This window comes from Oreochromis aureus, linkage group 7, assembly GCF_013358895.1.
Source record: "Oreochromis aureus strain Israel breed Guangdong linkage group 7, ZZ_aureus, whole genome shotgun sequence".
NCBI lineage: Eukaryota > Metazoa > Chordata > Actinopteri > Cichliformes > Cichlidae > Oreochromis > Oreochromis aureus.
Genome location: NC_052948.1, coordinates 31397933 through 31425363, shown reverse-complemented (window position 1 = coordinate 31425363; position 27431 = coordinate 31397933). Strand labels below are relative to the sequence as shown.

The following is a 27431-nucleotide window of genomic DNA, read 5'->3' as shown; positions in this document are numbered from 1 at the left end:
AAAGCTTAACTGTAAACATCACAGAGTGGCTTCAGGAACAAGTTCTGTGGACGAAGCCCAAACTGAGCTCGCTGACTAAAGGTATGGTAAATGGTAAATGGCCTGTATTTATATAGCGCTTTACTAGTCCATAAGGACCCAAAGCGCTTTACATATCCAGTCATCCACCCATTCACACACACATTCACACACTGGTGATGGCAAGCTATGTTGTAGCCACAGCCACCCTGGGGCGCACTGACAGAGGCGAGGCTGCCGGACACTGGCGCCACCGGGCCCTCTGACCACCACCAGTAGGCAGCGGGTGAAGTGTCTTGCCCAAGGACACAACAACCGAGACTGTCCGAGCCGGGGATCGAACCGGCAACCTTCCGATTGCAAGGCGAACTCCCAACTCTTGAGCCACGATCACCCCAATCATAAAGGTATGATTGGAGAAAAAAAGGTTTTGGGGTTGTGTGGAGGCCAAAGAGCTGCCTCTAGAGTGAGTGAATCCCCACAGAGTTACATGTTAAAATGTTGAACTTTAGAAGAGAAATACACGTTTGCAGTCGAGTACAGTACACCATACTGTGCAGTATAAGGACGCAGCTTCCTATGCATGATGGTAATGATAGCTGTTAGTGCTTCACTTTTTCATCCAAAAATCTTCATTTTTTGTGATGTCACCTATTGGTTTGCTGTTTTTTTTGTTTGTCTGTTTGTTTGTTTTGGCTTTTTGAAACTGGACACTGCTGCTCAATTGCAAGGCATTAACTAATCAATGGTTATTTGTTTCAGGATCATATGTCACAGACTCAGGGCCAAGTGCCACGTTTCCAAGGATGTGTACACAACCAGAGAAGGTGCCCCTTTCTGCCCATTAGAAAGGTGTGGGTTTAAGGAACTTGAGCACTGGTTTCACTTTTCAGACCATGTACATTCATCTTTTACATACAGTCAATGGTGTAAAATAGTGTGACTGCAAATTTCTTGTAATAAATAAAGACAATGAATGAAAATAAGGGTCCAAATCAGATCCCCAAATCCCCAGTCAACTATTTTAAGAAAGATGGTCTGAGACTTTTAGAAAGCCCATCAGAATCTTCTGATGGTAAGAGCAGTTAAAATTAAACAGTTTGAAAACATGTTATAAATTAAAGAGATCTGCAGGAAGAGTGGCTGAAAATCAATCAATCGAAAATAACACACTGTTTTCACACACGTAGTTCAGCCCTGAACTTTTCTAGAACTTATCCAACAGAGGTGCATGTGACAGACATTATGAAGTTTTTAACTGATAAAGTCTTTAACTGATGAAGTCAGATTTTGGAGAAGTGTGAATTCTGCTGCATTTATTCTTTGTTTGCCAAGTCGGCTGCATCTTCATTTGAAACAGACTATCTCTACTTTTGCTGTGCAGAAAATATTTTGACCCTATTGTATTATAATTGGCCAAAGTACATGTATAAAAAAACAAAACCTGCCTCAGTGTTACAACTTAGCACAAAGTAATGCATTTAAAAGAGTGAGAAATGTTTTACTTTTCACAATATGATTCAAACACATAAACATGACGATAAAAGACTCATGAATCATTCATTCATATACTGTGCTATATGATGAATGTGAAAATATGTTGTTGAGTGTTTTTTTGTTGTACTACACAAGAAAAAAAAAGTTCAGAGGAAAACAGCATGTTGGGATTCCACAGGGGACCGAAGACGAACAAAGTCCCACCTGCAGAAACTCTGCAGGTGGTTCCCTGCTGTCAGTATGAGCGGAATAGCTTCTCCAGATGAGGCGAGGACTTCCTGTTTTATATCAACACATACCTTCTGAAAAAAGACGCAAACACAGAGCTGAATATGAATAAAACACAAACTAGAGATGGTGACTGTAAATAAATAGGTTGCCTTTGTTGTCACTGTGATTTCTGTAACATAGTAAAACACATTCAGTTCATGTGAGGACATTGACAATAGAAACTCATGGGTCAGGTTTCCTACAGGTGTATCTCTTTCAAATGAGATTATACCTGACATTACATAGAAAGGCAACACCTACAGAAAGCACATAAAGAGAAACAAGTGCTCACACATAACGAGTCTGAGCCCTGCCTCCACCTTCTCCACCTCCTCTGTATTCTGGCAGCAGCAGCAGCGGGGAGCGCTGCCAGCACCTATCGATCAGACATTTAGTTGAATGTTCTCATCGAACAGCCGGCTGCAGCGGACGAGACGCACGTGGAAAGACTGGGAAACAGCCTCACACATGCAGACACACACAAAAACATAAAAAGGAGAAGTGGAGGGAGAAAATGAGACTCATGCGTGAAGTAAAAAAAAAAGGAAAGTCCCTGATAATTATGTGCTAATTAAATTGCTGTAGATTTCTAAGCATTAATAATATTTTTTGTAATTCCAAAACTAGTGGCACTAACATATTGTTATCACAGCCTCTGATCATGTCATGGTCCTGGATTTCGTCACTTCTAAGTTCTGTTTATAGTAAACAAACCAAAGTCAAACAGAAACTAATCAACAATAGAGAGCTTCTTCCATCACTCGAACCTTCCCCTCAACTTAACATCAATGCACCCACCCTGGCAGAAGGCAGGGAAGTAGTTAGAATGGCTTGGGGCAGCACTGCTCCAAGGCCAAGTGGAGTGCCATACAAAGTCTACAAACATTGCCCGAGACTCCTGCAGAGGCTGTGGAGAATCACTGGGGTAGTGCAGCAGAGGGTGAAGGTAGCTAAACAGTGGCACCATGCAGAAGCATTTTGGATTTCAAAGGAGAAGCATGCAAAGGACATCATGCGATTCTGTACCATCTCCTTGTTGAGTATGGAAGTGTGGCAGCAGGAGGTGGGGATGGAATAAATGCTCTTCACAATTTAACAGACTGTTGTCTGTTACACCACCCTGGGAATTTCACCCAGAGAATACTGGATAGAAGTAATACTAATCACCAAGAAGGCACTTAGGTTCGTTATATTTAGTACAGAGACGTGGTTCAATGATAAAACAGGTTGACATTTTGTTAATAATTATTTAAAACAGCATATAAAAGCACAAGCATAAATATCAATATACAAATATTCTAAAAAAGTATTCAGAGCCAAGGCTTACCAGTGGGGGGACAGGGATACCACACAGAAACAATTAAAAAAAAAAAAAGGAAAACTCACCAATACACAAGTGCAGCACACTGTCACACACTCGCACTAGTGAACTAAAAGCGCAGGTGTGTAATACTCAAAGGATCCCACCACCAAGGCACCCCAGTCTCCTCCACGTCAGGACCTCCGCATCTGAATAAAAGAAACAAAGAAAATTATAATATATTCTAAAAAAACTAATATGCACACGCTGGGGTTAGCCCAAGTGCAGGAACACACTTGTGATCCGCAGCTAGAAAAAGGGTGTCACGATCGGGCGAATTACACACAGTAATTCGGCGTGCCCGTGTGGCGTGCTGGCTAGACCCAAACGCGGCAAAGGCTAGCGGTGGGTTGGAACAGACACGCAGTTATTCTAGTAACGATCAGTGCACGAAGCGTGGCTTCGGAACTGGCGTTACAGATGGAGAGCAAGCGGAGCCGGGATGAGAAAAAGAATCGAGAGGAAAAACACTCACAGTTGCTGAATCAGGCGGAGACTGACGTAGGCAAGGTTTCGGAGCTCCTGACATGAAGAGAACGATGTCTGAGCGGCGAACAGGTGGGTGGCGTCTCTCTTTTAAACCCGGCCCCGTGATCAGCTGATCACCAGCTGACAGGACCCCCCCCCCCGAAGACCGGCACCCGACGGTCCAGGACGGCGGCGACGGAAATCCGAGATGAGGGAGGGATCCAAGACGAAGCGGGACGGCACCCAGGAGCGCTCCTCCGGACCGTAGCCAGCCCAGTCCACCAAATACTGGACCCCCCGACCCCGGGGAGGGGAGTCCAAGATCCGCCGGACAGTGTAGACTGGACCCCCATCGACGAACCTGGGCGGGGGCGGGGCTGGGGAGGGGGGCGCCAGTGAGGAAGTAACGTGCCGTTTAAGCTGCGAGACGTGGAAAACCGGATGGACCTTCATGGCGGGCGGAAGCCGGAGACGATAAGTCACGGGGTTGAGCCGGGCAGTGACCTCGTATGGGCCAACGAACCTGGGAGTGAGCTTCTTGGACTCGGTGCGGAGCCGCAGGTGCCTTGTGGAGAGCCAGACGCGATCCCCCGGCTGAAGAGGATGAGCCGGGCAGTGGCGGCGACGATGCTGCTTGGCGTACAGAGCGTTGGCTCGGGAAATGGCAGCCCGCGCCTTGATCCAGGCCTGACGACAGCGGCAGACCATCCGTTCAGCAGCGGGCACGTCGACCTCCGCCTCCTGGTGGCTGAAGATAGGAGGATGAAAGCCATGACAGACTTCAAAGGGCGAGAGACCGGTGGCAGAAGAGACGTGAAGGTTATGAGACAGCTCAGCCCACAACAGGTAACGAGGCCAAAGCGACGGTTGGGCGGAGACGAAGCACCTCAAGAAGCGCCCCAGTTGTTGATTGGTCCGTTCAACCTGCCCATTGGTCTGAGGGTGATAGCCGGACGAGAGGCTGGGAGATGCTCCAATCAGGCGGCAAAAAGCTTTCCAGAACCTGGCGGTGAACTGGGGCCCCCTGTCGGAGACTATGTCCTTGGGGAACCCGTGAAGCCGGACGACATGGTCTAAGAAGAGCTCAGCTGTCCATTTGGTGGAAGGGAGGCCGGCCAGGGCGACCAGGTGCACCGCCTTTGAAAACCGGTCTACAAAGGTGAGGATGGTGTCAAGAGGCCGGTAACAAAGTCAAGGCCGACATGGGACCAGGGACGTCCCGGCACAGGGAGAGGGCGAAGGTCGCCAGCGGGAGGCTGAGTGGAGGACTTAGCCCGAGCACAGGTGTCACAGGCGGAAACGAATTCACGGACGTCCCGAGTCATGGAGGGCTACCAGAAGGCACGACGGAGGAGCTGGAGGGTCCTGTCAGGCCCCGGGTGACCAGAGAGCGGGGAGGAGTGAGCCCAGAGCAAGGCCTCCTGACGGCACCGGGATGGTACATAGAGTCTCCTAGCAGGGGTGTCAGGCGGAGGTGGTTCGGTGGTCAGGGCATCCCGGATAGAGTCCTCCAGGGGCCACCGAAGGGGGGCAGTGAAGCAATGAGAAGGTAGGATAGGTTCAGGGTCTGACGTGAGGTCGTCCTGGGCGAACTGTCTGGAGAGAGCGTCTGCCTTAGCGTTCTTGGAACCAGGGCGGTAGGCGAGGTGGAAGTTGTAAGGCTCAAAGAATAAGGCCCAACGGGCCTGCCTTGGGTTGAGTTGCTTGGCAGAGTGAATATGGATCAGGTTCTGATGATCAGTCCAGATCAGAAAAGGGTCTTTCGCTCCCAGGAGCCAATGCCGCCACTCTTCTAAGGCCCACTTAATGGCCAGGAGTTCTCGGTCTCCGACACCATACCGTTGCTGCGTGGGAGAAAATTTCCTTGAGAAATAGCAGCATGGGTGAAGTTTTCCTTCCGGGCCGTGTTGAGAAAGGATGGCGCCAGCGCCAACATTGGAGGCATCCACCTCCACCACAAAGTCTCTGGCAGGATCAGGGTGGAGCAGGACGGGGGCCGTAGTGAACCGGTGCATAAGGTCTCGGAATGCCTGTTTTGCACCCGGGGAGAGGCAGAAGGGCTTAGGCAGGTCAGCTGGTTTGGTGAGGGATGTCAGTGGGGCGACAACAGTGCTGAAATTACGGATAAAACGCCGATAGAAATTGGCAAAGCCCAGGAAGCTCTGTAGCTGCTTAAGGCTGGAGGGCTGAGGCCACTGGGTCACCGCTTGGACCTTTTGCGGATCCATGGTCAGGCCATCGGAGGAGATGGTGAAGCCCAGGAAGGTGGTGGACCGCTGATGGAAAGCACACTTCTCCAGTTTGCAGAACAGCTGGTACCCGAGCAGCCTGCTCAGCACGGCCCTCACATGGCGAACATGGTCCACTTCGGTGCGGGAGTAGATCAAGATGTCGTCGAGATAAGCAAACACCCACCGGCCTAGCATATCCCGCAAGACATCGTTGATCAGATGTTGGAAGACGGCAGGGCTGTTGCAGAGGCCGAAGGGCATCACCAGGTACTCCCAGTGCCCGTTAGGGGTGATGAAGGCCGTCTTCCATTCATCCCCTTCCCTAATGCGCACCAAATTATAGGCGCTGCGTAGGTCTAGTTTGGTGAAGATGCAGGCCTGGGAGAGGGAATCGAGTGCGGTGGATAGCAGAGGAAGAGGATGGCGGTTCTTGATAGTGACTTTATTCAAGCCCCGATAGTCTATACAGGGGCGGAGCCCGCCGTCTTTCTTCTTGACAAAGAAGAATCCAGCAGCAGCAGGAGAGGTAGAGGGGCGAATAAAGCCCTGTTGGAGAGCCTCAGCAACGTACTCCTGCATGGCCTTATTCTCTGCGGGAGACAGGGAAAACAGGCGACCACGAGGAGGGACCGCTCCCGGGAGGAGCTCAATGGCCATGTCGTAGGAGCGATGAGGAGGTAGAGTAGAGGCTCGCCTCTTACTAAAGACCTCAGATAGGTCGTGGTAAGCCGGAGGGATCTTATCCAGATCAATAGGCTCCGGGGGAGAGGCCTCTTCTGACTTTGGGTTCTTTTGGGTCCGAGAGAGAAGGCAGCGGCGTGGACACTGGGGACCCCAACCCAGGATTTGGCAGGAAGACCAGGAGATGTGGGGGTCGTGTTGACGGAACCAGGGGTATCCAAGGATGAGAGGTGAGGAAGTGGCCGAGACTACTAGAAACCGGATCTCCTCCTGATGATCTCCGACAGACACGCGAACCGGCTGGGTCTGGAACTGGATCGGGTAGGGTTGGAGGGGTCGCCCATCTACTGAGGTCACCGGGAGGAATCGATCCACAGGAGTTAACGGAATGCGAAGTCGGGAGGCTAGTTTTTGGTCGATGAAGTTCTCAGCAGCTCCGGTGTCCAGGAGGGCTTCAGATGAGAACTGTTGGCGTTTCAGGTGAAATATTACTGGTAGCAGAAAGCGAGAGGGGTCAGAGGAGTGCGAAAGGCCAGGTGGGACACCCCCGCAGTCTACCTGGCGTCGTCGTTTCCCGGACGTAGCGGGCACTGGGGACGACGGTGTCGAGCTGATCCACAGTAGGCGCAGAGACCCTCACGCCAGCTTCTCTCTCTCTCCTCTTTGGAGAGTCTGCCCAGCTGCATGGGCTCCTCGCTGGATGTACTGCTTGGGCTAGCAGCGGCTCCTTCAGAGGGGGGAGGAGGCTGCGAAGACGTGGCCCTCTGAGGCTGGAAGGGTTTGAAGGCCCGAGGGGTGTGGCGAGGCCGCGACATCACTCGTTGGTTGATCTTCAGGGCGAGGTCCACGGCCTCATCCAGGGTTTTAGGGGCCTCACGGCCGGTCATCTCATCTCGGATGTAATCAGCCAGTCCCTCCACAAAAATGGAGCGTAGAGAAGCATCTCCCCACTTTAGCTTAGCGGCCAGGGTACGAAATTGGGAGGCAAAGTGACAGACGGGTCGACTGCCCTGGCGTAAATGAAGCAGCTGTGACTCCACCTCCACTTCACTGCTCGGGGGAACAAATGTCTTTTTTAATTCCTCCACAAACAGGGCATAGTCATTGCAAGCTGCAGATTTATTGTTGTAAAGAGCCGCGGCCCATTCCTGAGCCTGGCCAGACAAGAGAGAGGTTAGCATTGCAACTTTTGCACGGGCGGTGGCGTATTTAGTGGGCTGACATTCAAACAGCATGTCTAAAGTGGCAAGCAAACCATCAGGCCGGCCATCAACTCCGTTCCACTTATCTGGTAGTCCGATCTGGGGCTCCGCGCTCACCGGCGCCGGCTGACATTGCAGCGAGGTGACGGAAGTGGAAAGTTGGAGGACAGTTTCGGTGAGAGACTCCAGTTTTGTGCTCATCCGATCTACCACACCGTGAAGATATAGTACTTCAGCTTTCAGCCGTTCGAATTCCGCTGGGTCTATACGTGGCTCAGACATCTTGTCACGATCGGGCGAATTACACACAGTAATTCGACGTGCCCGTGTGGTGTGCTGGCTAGACCCAAACGCGGCGAAGGCTAGCGGTGGGTTGGAACAGACACGCAGTTATTCTAGTAATGATCAGTGCACGAAGCGTGGCTTCGGAACTGGCGTTACAGACGGAGAGCGAGCGGAGCCGGGATGAGAAAAAGAATCGAGAGGAAAAACACTCACAGTTGCTGAATCAGGCGGAGACTGACGTAGGCAAGGTTTCGGAGCTCCTGACATGAAGAGAACGATGTCTGAGCGGCGAACAGGTGGGTGGCGTCTCTCTTTTAAACCCGGCCCCGTGATCAGCTGATCACCAGCTGACAAAGGGCCTCCTACCAGTGGTGTAACAAAAACCAAATTACAAATCAAGACAACAGAGCCAGACATACAAACTAAATAAAACCTTAAATCTGGAGCAGACGGAGTCACCGTACTACTCCAAATTGCCGTCTGCCTGACTACTCTAATTTAATAATTAAGTCAATCAACATGCACGCCAGCCGGCTCCCGTAGCCGGCATGTATGTAGCCGCTGTCCACACCGAAGTCCACTCCTAAGAGGCTGGCAACAGCAGAGAAATAGAACCCTCGCAAACGGAAACAGACGGGGAAAGGCAAAGCAGCAGCACTTCTTTTAGCGTAGCTTAAAAAAGCCGTGGCGGCCCCGCTGTAAAGCTACTGGCTGCCCACTAAGGCCCACACTTCCTGCAATGCATAATAATGAGTGTTTACTATAAAAAAAAAACAATAAAAGGCAGAGATCATAACAAAGCTGAGTTACGTACCAATTAAACGGCCTCACTCGACTTATTAACAGAGTGGCTCATAGGAGGCTTCTGCAGCTACGACCTATAAACAACATTGGTTGACCACCGAGTGAAATAATGTACGCATGCGCCAAATCAACACATACCAGCCACGATGGGGGCTTCAGGAAAGGAATCCACGGGTGATCTCTGCAACACCGGGGGAAGAGATGACAGATACGCCATTCGGGGATGCTCAGATGGCCGCTCCTATTTATACTAGCGCCCCCTAATGTGCCTGACTAAAAGTGGGATCAACCGGCACATATAATATTCATCCTGCTACAGAAGGTAAGATCTTTTTCAACATGGTTGCTAACTGGCTCAGTGTGGAGAACACAGGAGTAGTATCACAACCAATTCTCAAAGAAAAAGAGAACCAAGAAGATATGTCAGTCTCTTGGCTTGACCTTGCCATAGCTTACAGATCTGTTCCTCCTAAGCGACCCTGGTGGCACATCATGTTCCAGAGAACGTGATGCAAGCTTAGCTTTCAAACTACTACGGCAGCTGCAGTCTAAGATTCACCAACGGGAACGTAATATCATTCAGGGCATTGTTTGGAAAAAGGCATGAGGCTCACAAGGTAGAGCAAGTCATCTACTACTCGGAGTTTGATGGTTGCTCCAGTTTCCATGCTTGATATCTTTGTGTGAATGTTTAATACAAAGCCCGTAAGAATAGAAGTAAGTGCTTGTACAAGACATGTTATGTAAAGCACTGAGATCACCAGTAGAGTAGAAAGGCAGTGTATACAGTAAGAGCGGCAGAGATTTTGAGCTGTTGCCCCAAAGCCCTGGTAGTGGGGAGATGTACATGGTGCCACAATCAGGTCTTCAAGGCAGTAGCTGATGCCATCTGCACAGGGATCCAACAAGTCCGTCACCAGATCAAGGCAAGGTTAAAAAAGAAACTATTTTCAACCTGCTTGCCAAGTTTTGTAGAACAACAAAAGTCTTTTATTAACCTCAAGTTGAGTTTCCCACTCAAAGTTGGAGAAGTCCTCCTGACCCTGACTTCATTATCTAAAATGTCACCTGTGCACTCTACACAGTATGAAACTGTAAAACTTGTAACTGTAGTATAATTGTTGTGTATTTTTGACTTGGCAAAAAAGCCATACACAAAGCAGTGAACAGGCTTTACCTGTGAACGTGTCGCAAACATGGAACTGCATGGTTTTTAACTGACAAGGTTAAGCTTTGCGGAGTAGCCCCTATGGAAAAGAAATAGAAAAAACTTGCATAAGACGTAGCCTACTTCATATAGTGAATCATTTAAGGCTTATATGATTTACTCATGAAAGTGGCCACTTTCTCATTATTTTCATATATTGTTTTAGTAAGTATCCGAAACATACAAGTTTCATTTATATAATTTTTAAAGGGATCTTATATCTGTTTTCACTCTTGTATGCTTTTCATACAAGTTTCACACAAGACAGATACAAACTTTATAAGATTTATATATATCTTTTCCGTATGGGAGTGAACAGAGATAAAAAGAAAAGCTGGTGGAAAATTAAACAGTTGTGTGGCAGCCATGATGGATTGCTTTTTGATCGAAATGTCCAACCTTACTCTAAAAGGAAGTAATGGTATTTAATACAGTTTTCTTAGAAACATTCAAAGTTTCCTTTTACCTTGAGTCTTTTTTAGTAAAACTAATAACATTGTATAAAATTTGAAAGCTTTAGGCAGAATTTCAACCACTGGATTAGTTTCAGAGATTTTATCCCAAACTTGCAACAGCCAGGGGATATTAATTTTTCCCTTGCAAAGGGTGGTTACCAGATCTTTATTGCCTTTTTAGCTGGGAGTAAAACCTAGATGGATCTTTGGAGAACAGGTCATTTATTCTCTTGGCCTCTGTTTCTCTGTCATATCTCTTCAGCCTAGTGGCCAGAGCTGTGAGGTGCCTTATAATGTAAGGTAAAGACCACACAATAACACAGAGAAAACCCCAACAATCAGACAACCCCCCTATGAGCAAGCACTTGAGACAGTGGAAAGGAAAAAACCCTTCTAACAGGAAGAAACCTCAGGCAGAACCAGGCTCAGGGAGGAGGAGCCATCTGCCGTGAACATTTGGAGGTAAGAAAAGAGCCAGAGATTATTATTAACTAATGGTTTATAATGTGGCATAGCGAGTGAAAAGAGACAAGTGAAGAAAAAACAGTCAGTGCATCATGGGAAGCCGCCAGCAGCCTAGACATATTGCAACATAACTAGGAGAGGATTCAAGGTCACCTGATCCAGCACTTACTGGATATTTAGCTATTACTTTACTAAAAAGGAAAATTCTAAGCCTAATCTTAAAAGTGGAGAAGGTGTGTGTTACGTCCCCTGGCTAGTCTAGGGGGTTGAAGGGATGAACATAAAGGTGGATAGTGAAGGAGGAGCCAAGATGGTAATTTTAAAAGGTTTATTTAATGCATGTGATGAGATTTGGGTTCAGACTGAGGTATAACTTCAGGGAGAGCCAAGGCCAACATAACAAACAAAAACATCCCTGATGTAAAAATAAAATAAACTTACCTAACTCCAAAGAAAACAAAATATACAACCTATAACCATAACCTACCTAACAACACATAAACAGGAGAAAACAGGATGTCAAAACAAAAGGCAGCTGTCCCCTACAAGCAGTCTGAACATGAAAACAAAATGCACATACACGTCGCAGAGGCATGCAAGCCTGCACAGGTATGGCAACCAAAATGGCCAGAGGGCACAGAAACACAGCTCCACAGGCCTTAAGTAGTGCTCTGCTGATTAACAATTAGCTGGGCTCTGAGCAGCATCCAATCAGGACAGAGGAGGTGGAGCCTAGACAAAACAAAGGCCGTTTCTCAATTCTCAAGTACGCGAGTACGTACTCGCGTTCTTGGTGAGTACGTACTCGCCGAGAATGCACGGGAGTACGTACCCGCCGAGAACGCGAGCACGGTCTCGCGATATGTACAATTGGAACACCTGCGTACGTGATGATGTCACAGGTCCGGAGTTTTTACTGCCGTCCCCTCTTAATTTAACTGTGAGTAACATGTTATGAAGCTTAACTTTAATCACAGCCAAACCGGTTTACTCAGGAACAAATAAAACACTGAAATAAACCAAACATTAACATTTAGAAGTGATCTAAGTGACTTATATATCATTTTTAACCTCAGTAGTGAAACCTCTACTAATAAAAATAGTGTACATGTACATACGTGTACATACCTTAATAAAAACAAGCAGGTGAGATGTTAGAACACTTTTATTTCTATTCTAGTGGACACTCAATACTATAGACAGCTGCTGGGGTTTCTTTAACCTGAGTAGTGAGAAGACCCATGAGCGGGGGGGTTGAAAACGATGTGCCGGGAGTCCGCTGTTGAGTTTTGGACGAAATGCATTCTGGGATATTTAGCTGTACCAAGTCCACACCGATGCATGCTCCATAAAACGGGCGGAGCGAGAACACATCCGGGACTTTTTTCGCGTTCTCGGCTTGATGCGTGCCAATTGGAACAGTACTTGGTCTCCGACTGATGACGTATCACGAGTACACGAGAACGCAAGTACGCACAAGTACGCATATTGAGAAACGCCCAAAGAGTTAGTAGGGAGAAGAGACATCCTCCTGGGGGATGTAACAGTGTGTCGTTCCTGAATCCAAACTCGGAGTTGGTTCCAAAGAAGAGCGACTTGAAAGCTTAACCCCATTCTACTTTTAAATAACCTAGGAGCCACAAATGAAACAGCAGTCTGATAGCAAGGTTCTTTATTAGGTTGATACAGTACTATGAGGTCTTTAGATTATTCAAAAACAGATTATTTGAGCCCTTGTATATGAGGAGCAGGATTTTTTATATTCAATTCTGGATTTAACAGGCATCCAGTCAAGAGTAACCAATATTGGAGAAATACGCTCTCTTTTTAGTCCCTGTCAGTACTCTCGCACTAGCAGTTTGGATCAGCTGAAGGCTTTTCAGAGAGTAACAGGACAAGCTGTCAATGCATGTATTACTTGTAGTCTGGACTATTGTAATTCATTATTAACTAGTTTTTCAGCATCACTCTGAGACAGGAATTTTCTAATTTTAGATATTTGTTTAATATGTACATTGACAGACATATCCTGGTCAAAAATGACTTCAAGATTCCTCACAGTGATATTGGAGGCATAGGTAATACCATCCAGAGTAAGCATCTGGTTAGATATTCGAAAATGTTTGGGGCCAAACACAACTGCGTCAGTTTCATCTGATTATAGAAGCAGAAAATTAAAGGTCATCCAGGTCTTTATACTTTAAGACATTTCTGCAGTATAACTAATTTGTGTGTGTTTTCTGGCTTCATGGATAGACAAAGTTTGATAAAGGTTTCAAACTTACTACAGTTCCAGATGGACAGACCTCCATTATGCTGGTGAGTAGTCTAGTTTGGAATATATGGAATCACACATCCATCCAAGTATGAGGTCAGGTTACACAAATTAATCTAGAAATGCCTAAAAACACACAAGGATGTCGCTCATCTCTTCAAATGTGAAGGTTAGTGCACTAAATGCAACACAGTCTGTATGTGTTAGCCATGTGATCAGGTCTTACCAGGCTGTGAGGCCTTGGTGAAACCTTGTCAGAGTTTAGAATACAATAGAGTGCAGTGCAGGCTTTCACATATATAGTCATACTTGTTTGCAGGTTTTTAACAAATAATAAGTGACTTCAAGATGAAGAAGCTTTGATGGGCCCCCTCAGGATGCTTTAAAATTGACAGGCAAAAGAGACGACAGGGCCACTCTGGAGGACTGACAGGATGCCAGTAATGACAAAGACAGAGCCCATCAGCAAGACAGATCGAAGGCCCACAGTGATGAGACAGACCAGGTGGCCAGCAGCTAAGGTGGAGTCCTGCTGATGGTTCTGCAGAAGGCCAGCAACAGCGTCAAAGGAAGAGAAGGAGGATAAAGTAGGACACCTGGTAGTCTGACAGGGGCTGAGGACAACAACCCTCAAATGACTTGGCAGGAGGCTACCAAGGGCAGAGGAAGATCCACGGGTTCAGGCAACACAGGACCCATTGGCTCAAGTTCTGGGAACACAGGATACCCAAGGAGCACAGGACACACGGGATTCTTTGGGGATGCTGGAGGCTGGGGCTGCTCATCAGAGAATACAGTAAATTTTTCTGAAGACAGGGACTGTGGCTGTTCCATATGCCAGGTGAGGTTTGTGATTGCTCCCTAAATTTAATAACCGATTGGGCCACCCTTAGCAGCAACAACTGCAATCAAGCGTTTGCGATAACTTGCAATGAGTCTTTTACAGCTGTGGAGGAATTTTGACCCACTCATCTTTACAGAATTGTTATAATTTAAGCACACTGGAGGGTTTTCAAGAACGAACTGCCTTTTTAGGGTCATGCCACAGCATCTCAATCGGATTCAGGTCATTACTTTGACTTGGACACCTAAATGTCTTCATTTTGTTTTCCTTAAGCCATTCAATGGTGGACTTGCTGGTGTGTTTCGGATCATTGCCCTGCTGCAGAACCAAATGCGCTTTAGCTGGAGATCACAAACAGATGGCCAGACAGTCTTCTTCAGGATGTTTTAGCAGACGACAGAATTCATGGTTCAATTTACCACAGCAAGTCTTCCAGGTCCTGAGGCAGCAGTACACCCCCAGACCATCACACTATTGCCACCGTGGTTCCAAAAGTCTTGGGGATCATCAAGATGTTTTCTGGCAAAACTGAGAGGAGTCTTTATGTTTCTTTTGCTCAGCGGTGGTTTTTCTCTTGGAAATCCATCATGCAGGCCATTTTTTGACCAGTCTTTTTCTTATGATGGAGTCAAGAAAACTGACCTCAACTGAGGCAAGTAAGGCCTGCAGGTTTTTGGATGTTGTTCTGGAGCCTTTTGTGACCTCTTAGATGAGGTGTCACTGCGCTCTTGGGATAATCACTTTTTCACGCAGGTTTTGGAGTTTTTTTCCCGTTAATCACAAACACCTATATATACAGAATATAGAGTCTCTGGGAGGGTCAGCACGGCAGTCTGAATGAGATGACCGAGTAACACAAACAGATATTGAGACAGACAATTCAGCAACATCATGAATAGTCTTTGAATGCAATGCAAAACACAGCTTTGGACGACTGAGAAATGTGCAGTTGAGATTTCTTGTGGACTGACATAAACTGAGAGCATTGGGGGTTTTTTTTTAACCCAGAAACACCAGACATAATATTTTCAGTATGAGCCAGCAGGGAAACATTCAGAAGAAGCATGTGTTTAAAAGTCAAAGTTAGGCTAGGCATTCTGACATAAACGGTAGTAACCAGACCGAAAAGCAGCGCACATTTCGGTGCTTTTTTTTTTTTCCTGAGCCAATTCTAGCCAATCATTTTACGTTTCTGAGGATAGTAGGCGGGGTCAGGTACGTAAGTTCTTTTAGAGCAGAGCTACAGATTAAAAATGCCCAAGGCAAAGCGATCAAAAGTCTGGCTGTACTTCACAGCAAAAGATGCAAACTCAGCAGCCTGCAACAAGTGCTTTAAGCTGATACTGTGATACTGTCAAAGGAGGTAACACCTCAAATCCGATGAAACACCTGGCGACGCATAGCGGTTTTTTTAAAGCCGAGAAATGCGCCGTGTTAAGCACCGTTTAAGCACCGGCACCGTTTCAAAAGTACCGGTTTGGCACCGGTATCGGATAAAACCTAAACGATACCCATCCCTAGTCAGAGCTGATTAACTCTGAGATCTGCAACTCTGAGTTTCCCATTCCAGAACCGCCAATCAGAGTAAGTTCAACTCTGAGTGTTCACCCTGAGCTAAGTGCATGTGTGAGTAGAAAAAGAAAGCTATCATCAATGGAGCGCCAACACCAGGATTCACCATGGCAACAAGTAAATAAAGAGCAGAGCCTCCATGTTGATCCAGTGAATTGAGGAATATGAATGCATGTCAGCGCTGACCACCATATTTATCATTAAACACATGAGGGGAGAAAAGCGTGATTTAAATCAGCTTAGGCCACTCTGTCAACATCAAAGATAAAATAAAAGTTTGATCTGTGGTGATCATTTAACCAACTTGAGTGTTCATTAGACAAGGCTGGACAAAGCTAATTTTGCAAGCCTGTATTTTTATTATAGTGAAAAAAAAATACAGTTGATTTTTTTCAATAAGTATTCAGTAAAAACGTCATGTACTCATGGGATAGAAACTCACTATTTTTTTATAGACAATTTCAACTCAGCTTTAATTCTCCTCAGTTCAACCATTTATAATTTGATCTAATATCAGCTCACTGATGGCTCTTTTAGCAGAAAAGTTTTACTCAGTTACTGTTAATAGGCAGAGTTCAGTCATTGTAAATGCACAGCAGCGTGCCAAGTCTTTAATGAATGTGAAGATTTATCAGTGAAGGCAAACATGTTAAAAGAAATGTCTCAGCTTTTAAAGAGCTGTGTATATTTTGGATAAATAAATCTTATATATAAGTAGCCTGCAGTTTTACAGGAAGGACTATGGAATACCATCTGTATTCCTTATTTGAAAGGGCACTACAAATGAGCTGGGTACTGACCAGAGCCACATTGGATCCAGGCTTGGTTTAGTCTAAATCCATGAATCTATCTTGCTGTGTGAGTAGACTTCGGCCTCAACGTTTTTTGCTGATCCGTTATGGATCAGAAAACCACAATGCCTTAAGGTGGATTAGTTCTACACTTAGACTGATTTAGGTGATTTCCATAGAAAATATGTTGAGGATTGGACTCTGAACTCTCTGACTCTGAAATTACAATCAGACTGTCTCCAGGCTGCATTTAAATAGTCAATTTAAACACCTTTAGTTCAGTTTTAGAGTCTCAATTTCAGCTTCATTTAAATATTTATACCTCCAAGATCCTAACTGTGACACACATTTTCCCATCTTTGTGACTGATTATAAGAGTTGATCATTGTTCAGTGTGTTATGTGTCTTTATACAGATTAGATTTATTTAAACAGCGATTGCTAGAGTACATGGAAATGGGCCAACAGTCTAGAAGATGCTTTACTCTCCAGAGTCAGAGTCAGATGTTAGATGGAGCCTATATATTTGATTGTGATCTGATAATAAATCCGTTACATAACTTCTGTCTCTATCCTTATATATTGATGACTGAATTTTTGTAAAAGGGGTCATGTTAAATACTCATAAAAAGAAAATTGTGAGTTTGTCTAACTGGGATTTCAGTATCTGTAAAAATGTGAACTGATCTAAATTTTTGAGTAGTACTGAGAGCGTAAATGTAAAGAAACAGTTACAGATATACTGGATTATAATGCAGCAAGCCTTCTGGGCATTCTGTATTGCTTTCAAATAATTATGCTCAGTTTTTTCATTTAATATTCCCGGCTGAGTCAACACACGTATAGGCACAATTTACTCTGTACTCTTTTTGCCTGGTTTCACACTGACTCAAAACAAGGGCACGCAAGAACAAATAACATTAGTTAGAGAATTACCAAAAACAAAACAAAACTTCAAAAGCAAAACATACTTAGATTTTAGAGTTTTTGAAAAATGTGTGGCCTTTTTCTCCTTTATCTCCCTGCTCTTACATGGCTGTCAAACAGGCTGTGTGAACACACTGTAGAGGAGAAGCTGTGCAGCTGCTGACTGAGATCTGTCATAAACTGTGTGTGGCAGGCAGGATTGGACCCAAACTCAGACTATAGACAGGACTTTAACACAAAATACAGCTTTATTGCTGAAACAAGTCAATACAGAATACTAAACTGGGAATGCTAGAATCAAAACTAGTTAAAGAATACACAGCCGGATGAGAGGGAGATCGCGACACAGGACCGAGGGAGACGCTGACATAAATATACAGGAGGATAACGAGAAAGTGTGAACACAGAGGGAACACAGCTGACACGAATTAACATGATGCCACAGGGGAAGCAAAACAAGACACACCGAACATAGGAAATAAAACAGGAAACTGAGGAACATGACACAGGAGTGGAGGAGAGGCAGACGAGAGGAAGCGAGGGAACACGGAGGAGCACAAAGGAGAGAAAGAGGAGACGAGAGAGACATAACGGACAGGGCAAACATGGATAAACATGACAAGCATAGAATGAAACATGAGGAAGGAAACAAGACACAAGAACTCGCACAACATATACACACACAGACGCACAGAGAGAGACACAGAGGGCAAAGACACAAGAGGGAATCTGATCATAACCTGGTGCACCTTGTCCCTGTGTATGAGCCCTTAGTGCGCAGGGAGCCACCAGCCACCCGCACAGTGCAGAGATGGTTGGAGGAGAGCGAGGAGGCTCTTAAGGATTGTTTTGAGTCGACTGTGTGGGAGGTGATCTGTGACGACCACGGAGAGGACATTGACAGCCTTACTACATGCATTACTGACTATATTAATTTCTGTGTGGATAACACCGTACCTACCAGGACTGTACGGTGTTTCTCCAACAACAAACCTTGGATTACTCCAGAAATTAAAGCTGTCCTCAAGCAGAAGAGGAGGGCCTTCAAATCCAAAGACAAAGAGGAGTTGAAAAGGGTGCAGAGAGAGTTGAGGGGACTGATAAGGAATGGGAAGGACAGCTACAGGCAGAAGATGGAGAACCAGCTTCAGCAAAATAACGTTGGTGAAGTCTGGAGAGGCCTCAGAACCATCTCAGGCCACAAACATCAGAACTCTCTGCCTGGGAGGGATGTGAGGTGGGCAAATGAACTGAATAATTTCTTCAACAGATTTGATTCATCCATGAGGCAGTCTCCAACATCGGCTGCTGACTCACCCACCCCCACTGCTGCTGTTCCACCTCTGACACTTCACACCTCCTCTATTCACCCTGCTCACTCCTCTCCACCCCCAACAACAGCATCCAATACACACTCAACACAAAGCTCCAGCCTGTCTCTCTCAACCACCCAGGTTAGGAGGGAACTGCGGAGGATTAAAGCCAAGAAGGCAGCGGGTCCAGATGGCATCAGCTCGAGGGTCGTCAGGTCCTGCGCGGACCAACTGTGTGGGGTGATGGAGCACCTCTTCAACCTGAGCCTGAGACTGGGAAGAGTCCCACAGCTCTGGAAAACCTCCTGTGTTGTACCAGTGCCAAAGACTTCACGCCCCAAGGACAACAGCTACAGGCCGGTGGCTCTGACGTCCCACCTGATGAAGACCCTGGAGCGGTTGGTCCTGGCTCAGCTTCATGCTCTTTGATTTCTCCAGTGCCTTCAACACTATTCTTCCCTCGGTTCTGAAGGACAAGCTGGAGAACTCTGGAGTGGACCATCACCTCACTACCTGGATTTTGGACTACCTCACCGACCGACCACAGTATGTGAGGACTCAGGGCTGTGTGTCAGACAGGGTGGTCTGCAGTACGGGGGCCCCACAGGGAACGGTTCTGGCTCCGTTCCTCTTCACCATCTACACTGCAGACTTCTCCCACAACTCCACCCAGTGCTTCCTGCAGAAGTTCTCTGATGACTCTGCAATAGTCGGCCTCATCACTGATGGGGACGACAAGGAGTACAGAGGACTGACTCAGGACTTTGTGGACTGGTGCCAACTGAACTACCTCCAGATCAATGCCAGTAAAACCAAGGAGCTGGTGGTAGACTTCCGCAGGCACAAACATCCTCCACTGCAACCACTGAACATCCAAGGTATGGACATTGAGGCTGTGGACAGCTACAGGTACCTTGGTGTTCATCTGAACAGCAGACACCCTCTACAGGAAAGGGCGGAGCAGGCTCTACCTGCTGCGGAGACTCAGGTCGTTTGGAGTGGAGGGCCCACTCCTGAAGACCTTCTATGACTCTGTGGTGGCCTCAGCCATCTTTTACGGTGTGGTCTGCTGGGGCGGCAGCATCTCTGCTGGGGACAGGAAGAGACTGAACAGGCTGATCCGCAGGGCCAGCTCTGTTCTAGGATGCCCTCTGGACCCAGTGGAGGTGGTGAGTGACAGGAGAATGGTGGCTAAGCTGTCATCCCTGTTGGACAACATCTCCCACCCCATGCATGAGACTGTGACAGCACTGAGCAGCTCCTTCAGTGGGAGACTGCGGCACCCACGGTGTGGGACGGAGAGATTTCGCAGGTCTTTCCTCCCCACTGCTGTCAGACTCCACAACAAAGACTTTAACTGATCAAACACACACATCCACACATGTGCAATAACACTAATGTGCAATAATCTTTTCTGGCATCGTTGTATTTTTACTCAGTTGTATATAGCATTTGTATTCTATTTTTATCTTATTGTATATTTTATTCTATTTTATTCTACTGTATATAGTATTTTATTTTATTCTATTCTGTACAGTTGTGTACTGTATTTATTCTTATTCTATTTTATTCTAATTTTTGCTTCATAACTTTTGCACTGTCCACTTCCTGCTGTGACAAATCAAATTTCCCACGTGTGGGACTAATAAAGGTTATCTTATCTTATCTTATCTTATCTTATAATCAGATGCTAAACAGAACAACCTAGGCACTACAGAATAAACTCAAGACTAACAAGGTGGACTTAAATATAAATCACAATACAAAATGACATCAAAACACAAGAAAACTCAAAAGGCTGGGTCAAATGACCCAGGACCATGACAGAGAGCTGTGTGTTTACAGTGTGTGTGTGTGTGTGTGTGTGTGTGTGTGTGTGTGTGTGACGGAGTTACACCGTCCCGGGCCGCAGACAGCTGATCTGGGCGCATACACGCACCACCACCATTAGTTTCTACCATTACCGTGGCTGCTGGCGTCGTTTAAATCGACCGGGCGGATAAACAAAAGGGGTGAGAGGTATATTTTGAGCGGCGCAGCGTGGGGCCAACATATTTTCCCGCTTACCTTTAATAAAGCCGGTCGCGTGAGACTCGCTGTGATCGCCGATTATACGGGTGGTTATGCAAGCCGATGGTATGGTGTTCGGGGTTCAAATAGTGGGTTCGCGCTTGAAAGGTCACGTGAACCGCATTATTTTTGGTTTTGTTTTTTATTGTGAAACACTGTAGGATGCCTGGAATTGGCCATAAATGTCTGTATGTACATATAAATGTATTGTAGGAATACAGCAGGAAATAAGCTGTGGGAAAAAGAATGTTTGGGAAACGAAATAATAAAGAGATGACTATTATGCCTAGTGGGAGGGGCAATGGGGTATAAAAGAGGCTGTCAGGGCCTACCTGAGGAGTTGGTGAGATGTTACAGAGAGGGTAACATGCAGACTGTGTTTTGTATATAGATGTTTGTTTTGTGTTGAATTAAGTTAGTTTTCTATTTTCCTTGTAAATAACCTTTTGTGCACCTGGGAGGCCGGCAGAATAAACTATCCACACTGAATGCTTCCCGACTACGCCTGCATTTGTTTGTTTAAGAGAGGACCCCGCGACAGTGTGTGTGTGTGTGTGTGTGTGTGTGTGTGTGTGTGTGTGTGTGTGTGTGTGTGTGTGTGTGTGTGTGTGATGTGGACAATAGCATGCATTCAAGTTTCAAGCTGAGGTTTTTCAAATGTCACTTTCTTAGATTTTTGAAACCAGATGTCACAAATATCAGGTGGATTGACTGTGTATCCGAGGAACGCCACACACTCATACGATAGCAACTCGTCAATCACCACGTAGGCCTGACCTGGAGCCTGTTCTCCTCAGTGATGTAACCCATCATCTTGTAGCCTCATGTTTTTGTATTTCTGGATAACGGTATCTAACTTTTGTTTTCTTTTGGAGCGGATAGGACCATAACTGAACCGTAACTAAACATATCTACTGATAAAACTAAGCTGCTAACTCTTCAGTGTTGATTAGTACCAAAAGCTGAAGATCATTTTCTGAATCCAAAATGTTTCTGGAGTGAAACACACTGAAAAATCGTCATGATTTGTTGGGGACATGTCATCATTTTTCTTCTAAATGGCAATATAATTTCAAAATGAATGTCACGCTGTTTAATAATTGCTGGGATAGCTTCCAGACCACAGGTTCTCTCACCTTGACTGTGAGTTGGATTAGTGGATAAGTGGCTGGATTAAGAAAATGTATGGTTGGACCAATATCTGTGTGGCAGGGCGTGGTTCATGGCGCGGCTGTGGGGGAGGCTGATACACCTGAGCTCAATCAGCTCATAAGTCGGTACTGGGTCCAATTTAACACTATCTGTTAAATTGGATTTGTGTGTCGATACTTCCATATTTTTAGGTTTCAGGTCAGGTGCTTTTATATTGTGATTTTCTTTACAAAGGTAAGCGTCACCCACAGCAAGAGAGCAATGAAAGGTCTCTGGATACAAAGGAACAAAGTATAAAAAATCCTTCAAAAATGTATTTATGAGAATACACAAAAGATTAGACCTCTGCAATGAAAAGATTTTTGGTGAGAAAAACTGGATAGGAGTTTAAAATGAAAGTGTCTAACTAAAGAGAAAGCAGAGGTAGAAACACAGGCAAGCAGGATATCAGCAATTAACTTGATCTGTATACCAATTAAATATCTTCTGAGTAAATAAATTAGTATATTATTTATTAAAGAGACCAAACAGCTCTGAATTCAAATCTGGAGACATGTGACTTCAGATCCAACAGTTTAAATGTTTAAATTCAGTTATTCAGCGCACCGATAATAATGCACTGAACCAATTTCTTAACAGATTTCATGTTCTACAAGTAATAACATGATCCTGAAAAAGGATTTCTATTTGTTTTTACATCAAATTTGCATGCAGACTAGGTCTACTTTTGAATTCTGTTTTTATATTTAGTCATTACTTTCTCTCACACCATTAAACAGCACCAAGGCAACAGATGAAAGAATAAAAAGTTTAAAACGTTTAATAGAATCCAATGAAACACTCGATTACAATCCATCAGATTCTGCTGAGTCTTAATTAATGATGTACGGTGCCCCTGAAAGGTCAACCAACAGCAGCTTAAGAAGACACCAGCAAATAAAAAAATGTTGAAAAAGCAAAAAAACACAACAGAGTTTGAATAAAGCACAATGAAAGCAGAAAAAACAAACTCTCACAAAACACAACATTAGTGTTTCTGGGGAAACAATAAGATTACGGACCACTTGCAGAAGTGACAGAAACCAAACCGTGCAAAGGATCGCAGTTAGACACGCTTAAAATAAACAGAAAGTTCATATGCTTGTGGGGGAGAAAAAGATGCAGTAATATGTGTTTTAATCATGTGGTTCATAAAATCTGTAGATTCATGTTTGCTATCAGCCATTTACCGTTAGCTTGTCACTTCTGCGGCTGTTGCGTCACATTATTTTCTCCCCAAAAGCACTTCCGTTTTGTTTCATGTTTTTTTTTCTTGGTTTTTGTTTTTGTTTTTTTGCTGGGGTTTTTTTTTTTTTTTTTTTTTCATTTTTGCTGGGTTTTGTCTGCTTTTGCAACATGTTTCTATTTTCTTTTGAGTTTGTTAAGTCACAGCACAGAGACAAAGTATGTAGGCTGGAAAAAGAAATATTAGCTCCAAAAAGGCAGAAACCAACCCTCCAACGTTGTACCTCACTTATTTAAACCTCAGTGTTGCCATGTTTGCTTTGACATCAAGTCTTGAAACAGGTCAATCAAGAAGAATTGTTTTCTCAGAGTTCATGCATATGAGCGTGGTTTGAATGTACTGCTGGAGTTGTTACCACCATCAGGCAATGTGCATAGCCAGTGTTGGGGAGTAACGGAATACATGTACCGCCGTTACGTATTCAGAATACAAAATATGAGTAACTGTATTCCGTTACAGTTACCGTTTAAAAAGGTGGTATTCAGAATACAGTTACTTTGGTGAAATAAATGGAATACACGGCGGTACTTCCCTGTTTCATATTGTCGCGGGTCAGGACTGTTTAGGTTTGTTTGACAGCTACGTAATGTTGTTCCAGGCGGCAGCGTTACGGTTGCCATGGTTACATAGTGACGCGCTCTCTCTCTGCGTGTTTCCTGGGTGAGAGAGCGCTTTTTTGTTGTTGTTGTTGTGCTAAGCTAATAGACAGAATGCTACAGGCATAGCTCTAAAGCATGTAGCCTGATGGGCAGTGTAGTCCGTGCTGCAGGGAGAATGGACTGCCATACACGTTATGTGTCTGTGAGCGAGGGAGGGAGAGAAAGGAAAAGTCCGAGCTGTCACGGAGCAAAAACGGGAGCTGGAAGCATGTAAATATAATAATAACCACTGCAGCCAAGAAGAGTGCCTGAGGAGCCCATTTGTAAGTAAGCTATTAAGACTCAACTGTACACTGTGTTCGTGTTTTCCTCCGGAAACAATAAGGTCCGTTGGAGCAGCCTTTCAACGCCTCTCTCTGTCTCCCACAAGCAAAGTTGACCCAGACAACAAAGTAAAGCTAGTTTTCGGCTACCAGCCCGACACGAACCCGACGTATTAGCCAGAGGTCCCTTTACTACGTTTCGGACCTTCAGTAACAGTAATAAATCACAGCAATAGTACATTCACGTAGTTGTAAACAGCATGATAATATATTAAGTATTCCAAAGTATTCAGAATACGTTACCCTCATTGAGTAACGTAACGGAATACGTTACAGAATACATTTTGGGGCATGTATTCAGTATTCTGTAGTGGAATACATTTTAAAAGTAACCTTCCCAACACTGTGCATAGCACCCAGTGATGGTGACAGAACGTGAGACAATAAAAGGAAAGACTCCTACAAACTGCTGAAGGCAACAAACACAACTTTAGCTCCTATGAATATTTCATGACGCCTAGATAAGATTGTAATGAGACTCATTAATAATCACTTACAGATCAGAGATTAGAGTTGGAGGTATGTGAATTTAAGCATGTAAATTTTGTCTGAAGTTTGTGGACCACTTTTGGAGAAAACGTGATGTTCCAACTTGTGTTCATTTGTTTGGACACATCATGTCATGAAGGCAGTCAGGGTTTATTCTGCACTGCTGTCATCTTAGGACTGACAGTTCAGGGGGTGCAGTACATTTATTATTGTAATTAAAAGGCTGATTTGTTGACTGTGTTGCTGCTCCAACCATGATTGATGACAATGAAAAAAACTTTTTTCTTTGCCCACAAAGATGGATGATTAAAGCAAACTCATGTCTAAAACATCATAGCATAATGTAACAATGAGATTTTACCCAACTGCAGCTCGGCAAACAAGGGTCACTTTTGTCCACATATGTATGATTAAAAACCCTTCAAACTCATTCTGCTGGGAAACTTTCCCCCTTGATGCTGTCAGTTCAAAGCCCTAAATGTAAAATATATATATAAAAAGTTCAGCACTAAAAAAAAAAATTCCACATTTTTCCAGCTTATGTATAAGTTACACTGCTGTCATACGTTCTTGTCAGTCTTTTTTTCCCTCTCTTTGAGGCCCCGATCATCAGTGACAGCAGTAATTCTTGGCTGCTTGACAGATGATGCAGCTCCAGTTCCATTTCTGTAGTTAAGACGTCAAAAGACAACTTTGATTATACGTTAACAAAAAGAAAAAAAAACACGATTCACAAGCTGTCAGAAACTTGTGAAGCTTACATTTGGCTGAGTCTAAGAGAAATGCTAGAAAGTGACCAATAAATGCAAACAACCTATAATGCCATCTTCAGGACCAGATACCTCTATTCTTAAAACAATAATAAATATAGAAGATCAAACACATTTATAAACATTGCCCTATATTTGGAAAAAGTGTTTATCAGATTTAAGGACTTCTTAGTGTTTAATAATAAGTTCTGACAATAAGATATTGTTCACATTCAGCAATGGCAGGTTCCACAGGGCTTTAAATGAGGGCCACTGCTAAAATCTTGGATATATTAATATATGAGCAAACTGTACTACAAAGTAAAATATTAACTCTAAATATTTAGTCCAAATTGAATTATTAAGACCAAAATATGACTTTTACATTTCTTTCATCCATCCATTTTCTAGTGTTTATCTGGTCCGGGTTGCGGAGGCTGCAGTCTAAACTGGGATGCCCAGACCTCCTTCTCCTCAGGTGTTCCTGTGCCAGGTGACAGATGTAATCTCTCCAGTGTCCTGGATCTGCCCGAGAGCCTCCTCATGGTAGGACATCCCAAAACTCCTCACTTAGGTTGCACCCAGGAGGCACCCTGGGATCGCCAGATCACCTCAACTTGCTCCTTTTGATGTGGAAGAGTAGCAACTATTCCAGCACGTAGTCATCTAAAAACTGATCAACTGAATAAATGCTTGGTTTTCTGTTTGTTGATGGTAACATATAAATATGAAGCGGCAGTAAATATGTTGGTTTCCAAACATAAAATTGAGCTAAATCCTTTTCTTCTCAGTTTCACTGTTACTGTAGTTACTGCTTAGTAGACGGTGAAAGGGATCCATTTATCTGAGAATATTGACTGAAACCTCCCATTTAAGCTTGTCAGAGAGACTGATGCTAGTGTAACCCCAGCTAAATGAGGGATGGACGTGGGCACCACCACAAGCTCCTCCAACCATGTCCTCAGAGAGATGATAACAAACTAAGGAGGACACTCACCTTCACCTTGTTTAGTGTTGCCTCGGGGATCCTCAGAGAGGATTATCAACTGCATGACACCAACAAAAGGCAACTTCAACAAGATCAGCATCGGCACAGGAGAAGGTCAGCTGCCAGTTGAGATAATCACGAGACTCAAAACGGCATCGTAGAGGAGCAAATGGTTGATTTCAGAGGAAAGATTTGCTCTGCAGTGGAAGACAAACAGACGCACAAGCAGACAGTCAATAAGAGGAAATAAATCAGAGCGAGACAGTTGCAGTCAGCAGGTGGAGTGATGGGGAGGAAACTAATGGTCAACTTCCCTCAGCTCAGTGTATGTGTGTGTGTGTGTGTGACCCCTCAGGTCAGATCTATAATGGAAGATCCTCTCCTCCATCTCACTGCTCTGCCCTTTGCGTTGCTACTGACACACACAAATACACCCACACACACACCCACCCACCTATTTTTTAACTGCATGGACACAGCCTGAGATCACAGCTACAGAGAAACACACAAATCCCCACATTTCATGTATAAAATCACATTAAATCCACATTGTGCATAGATATGCTTTTGAACATGGATAGTCTACTTTATCCTTAATAGATATTTCTTAATGATGTCTTTCCTGCCAGTGTAATGTATACAGACAGCATAAAAGGAAAATATAGGATTCACACATCAATGCGAGCCTCAGGCAGCCATGTTGTTTGGGGATAACTACATAGCCACACACTGAATGTATAAAATATAGCCACTGTGATGTCAGCAATAGGTTTAAGACTCCAAATTTTAAAGCCTCAATGTCACCATGTTGGTCTTTGGAGCTCAAAGTGGTGCAGCATGCTAAATTATAAACCACAGCTTTCGTTAGCAAGTTGCACATAAGAGTGTACAACTGCAATGCACGAACACAGACATTAACTATAATCTGTACACTTGTTATGAATTGGAAAACTATATACAGAAACCTGTTTTTGTAGTGGTCTGCAGATATGTGTATTTCAACTGTAAATGGAATATTTTAACATGGGAGTCTATGTGGATCGAGTCACTTT

General features: G+C 44.8%; 1 long non-coding RNA gene across 1 annotated transcript; it reads right to left on the bottom strand.

Moving 5' to 3' along the window:
• Positions 1 to 1353: 1353 nt before the first annotated feature.
• LOC120440869 lies at positions 1354 to 3757 on the bottom strand. The gene is made up of 3 exons (XR_005613586.1): positions 3621 to 3757; positions 3172 to 3294; positions 1354 to 2234 (listed from the first exon to the last, which is right to left on the bottom strand). It is a non-coding gene; the product is annotated as an uncharacterized LOC120440869 (long non-coding RNA).
• Positions 3758 to 27431: the final 23674 nt, after the last annotated feature.